General features: G+C 44.2%; 1 pseudogene; it reads left to right on the plus strand.

Moving 5' to 3' along the window:
* The first annotated feature begins 3,377 nt into the window (after nucleotides 1–3,377).
* On the plus strand, nucleotides 3,378–3,478 carry LOC130460189 (uncharacterized; annotated as a pseudogene).
* Nucleotides 3,479–3,703: the final 225 nt, after the last annotated feature.

The following is a 3,703-nucleotide window of genomic DNA, read 5'->3' on the forward strand; positions in this document are numbered from 1 at the left end:
TAGTCAAAGGAGCTCAAAATCTCACAAAATCATATCAAAAAGTCTAGAGCTTAAATGGAAGAGGGAATTAAACATGCATAGCTCATCTAGACAATTAGAGATTAACCACAATACAAACATGCATCAACAAACACCCAAGAATCAATTATTTCAGAAAAATCAAAAACAATATCAACATGGTTAAAATAGAACGAAATACAAGAATTAAGGGAAAGAAATCATCACCACAAGCAAAGAAAGTAGTGTAGGATCGATCCCAAGTATCCTCAAGAGCTCCAATTCACCACACACACAATTATGAACAATTTCACAAAAACCCTAGAAATTGGGGATTTTGCAAAAATCTGAAAATTTGGGGATTTTGGGGGTTGGGATGAGTGAGATTGAGTGTATTTGATGAATGGGAAGTGAAATTTGTGAAGGGAAGTGAATGAATTTGATGAGGAGTATTGGTAGCAAGTGAGAGAAGAGAGAGAAATGGAGAGGAGAGTATGAGGAAGTCGAAAAAATGAAGAAAGAAAAAGGAGGAGCTCGCGATTTTTGAAATTAAAGACTTCAGAAACAGTTCCACCAGGCTGTGCGATCGAACAGATTAAGCCGTTCGGTCGCACAGACCTGTGCGATCGAACAGATTAAGTCGTTCGGTCGCACAAACCTTGTGCGATCGAATATCTGGAACTGTGCGATCGCATACCAAAAACTGGCCATTCTGTCTCAAAAACCTGGTTTGTGCGATCGAACGGCAGATCACGTTCGGTCGCACAAAACATGATTTTGCAAATGTTTTACAAGCTTCCCCTTTAAATTGAAAATTAAACTAATTAATGAAAATTAATGCACAAAATCTAACCAAAACTGAAACTAGGAGTTAGACAACCGGGTTGCCTCCCGGGTAGCGCTCGTTTAACGTCATTAGCTTGACAAATCCCCCCAAAGCTCATGGGGGGACAAGAGAGGAAAAGAATACACAGGTTGCCTCCCGGTAGCGCTCAAACACAACAAACCTCAGGTCAACACTAGTCAACAAACCTTTCTTGGCCTCCTTGGGCACAAACCACTTACCCAAACCACCACTTAATGAGTGGGGACCAAACCAAGTCCTTTGAGGCATAGGATTGCCTTGCGTGGACTTCTTGCTCATACACTTCTTACCATTAGATGCCGGAGTGAGTGACTTTTCATCATCAAGATCCATCCCGAATATGTCGGGAATGGTGATGACATCATCATAGGGATCTCCTTGCACAAAGGAACTCTCGTGCACATCCTTCTTCACCTTCCTATCAATCTCAAAATCACACTCAAGAACACAAGGATTGTTAGAAGCAATGGCACAAGAATGATTGTGCTCAACACAAGCAAGAGTGTCAACTTTCATGCAACTTTTCATTTTAGAGCAACAATGTTCATCAATTACAAGCTTGAAACTAGCCTTGGCGTCTCCCGCTTTCAAAGTGATTAGTCCTTCTTGCACATCGATAAGAGCACCCGCGGTGGCCAAAAATGGCCTCCCCAAGATAATGGGGGTATGGGCATCCTCATCAATGTCCAAGACGACGAAATCCACAAGGAAAGTAAGCTCGCCAACAACTAGGGGAACATCCTCAACCTTGCCAATAGGATACTTGACCGAACGGTCGGCAAGTTGCAAGGTGATGTTGGTTGGGACAAGATCTCCAACGTCAAGCTTGGCAAACACCGAATAAGGTAGTATACTAACGCTAGCACCCAAATCACACAAGGCATTGCTTATTTCAAGCTCCTTAATAGCACAAGGGATAGAAAAACTTCCCGGGTCTTTGAGTTTGGGTGGCGTTTTGTTAAGAATGATAGCACTACAATTTTCGGTGAGGTTCACCGTCTCCTTTACGTCAAGATCTCGCTTCCCACTCAAGATTTCCTTAAGAAATCTTGTATAGGAAGGCATTTGTTTCAAAGCATCCGTAAAGGGGATAGTGACATACATTTGTCGAAGAATCACAAGAAATTTTGCGAATTGCACATCTAACTTGTGTCTATTAACTCTTTGGGGATAGGAGGGAGGAGGAGTTGGGAGAGGAGGAAGAGGAGTCTCCTTCGACTTATCACCATCACTCATGTCGTCAACATGAGACTTCTCTTCCGCATCATCACGGTCCGAGGACTCATTTCCCATAGAACTCTCACCCCTAGAACTAGGAGCTTCAACATGCGTAGCACTATCATCTAAGGTCTTCCCACTCTTTGTCACAATTGCATACAATTGCTTAGGAGGTTGACCTTGGGGTGGGAGACTTGTATGAACTTGTTGCTCTTTGATAGTGCTAGCTAGTTGAGAAAGTCGGGTCTTAATCATCTTCAAGTGAGTGTTGGATTGCTTGAATCCATCCTCAAACTCGACATTCTTCTTGGCTTGCGCCCCCACAAACGACTCCATGAGAGCCTCAAGATTAGACTTAAGAGGCGGGAGTGGTGGAGGTACAATGCCATAACCACTAAGGTTTGCTTGATATTGGTTGCCAAAGGTCCTCGGTCCATTGAACTCGGGAGGTGGCAATTGAGATGCACCATAAGGACCTCCCGAGTTCAAAGGATAACCCCCACTTGAGGCACCCCTAAATTGCCCATAAGAGTAGTTATAACCCCCTCCACCTTGATGGTTGGGATTATAACTCCCTTGGTTGTATTGGACTTGATTGCCAAAACCTTGAGATTGACCATAGGGCGCTTGGCTTTGATAGCCTTGTGCTCTATAGCCACCTCGATTTTGGCTATCATACCCACTTCCTTGGCCATAGCCTTGGTGTGGACCATACATGGAGGGCCCTCTAGGTTGCCTAGCAAAATTAGGATTGTTTGGGTTATCATTCCTAGACCTCTCATTTATGGCATTAGCATACTCTACATCAAAATCGCCTTCATACGAAGGGCCATAATCCACAAATGACAAGTTATGAACTAAGAGGCATGCATCGGGGGAATGACTATAGTCTTGGCAATTTTCGCAAAAGAAGGTGCCCGGAGGCATTGAGCCATAAGAACTAACCTTGCCCTTCCCCTTAGAGAGAAGAGTGGCCGAGGGAGGAGGGATTGTAGACGGTGATGGCGGTTGGCTCGGTGTGTTTTCGAGCTTCTCCAAGCGTGAGGTAAGCTTCTCTATCATCCGTGCTTACTCTATGGCGTACACCGAACCCTTACCATCTTCACTCCTACCTTTCCCATCATAATTCCTTGTGCCTACATGCCAAGATTGGTAGTTTTGAACTACATCCTTAATGATTTCCTCTATTTGATCCTCAGTTTTATTCATAATGGGGCCTCCCAAGCCCGCATCAAGACTTATCTTCGAACTTGGACTCAACCCCAAGTAGAATGTTTGAAGCAACAACCATTTAGGGTTCCCATGGTGAGGGCATTCTCTTTGGTACCCCTTGAAACGATCCCAAGCTTCGAAGAGTGACTCATCTCACTTTTGCTCAAAGGATTGAATCTTGTGGCGACACTCCGCCGTCTTCCCATGCGAATAGAACTTGTTTAAGAATGCACTTGTCACTTCGGTCCAAGTGCGAAGTGAGTTGGGTTTGACCTCCTTGTCAAGCCAATCACTTGCTCGCCCAAGTAGAGAGAACCGAAACAATGTCAACCTCACGTAATCCGATGTGACACCATTGTGCTTGATTGTGTCACAATAGTGCTCGAATTGTTTGAGATGTTCGTGAGGTGA

Source organism: Spinacia oleracea, chromosome 4 (genome assembly GCF_020520425.1).
Source record: "Spinacia oleracea cultivar Varoflay chromosome 4, BTI_SOV_V1, whole genome shotgun sequence".
Lineage (NCBI taxonomy): Eukaryota > Viridiplantae > Streptophyta > Magnoliopsida > Caryophyllales > Amaranthaceae > Spinacia > Spinacia oleracea.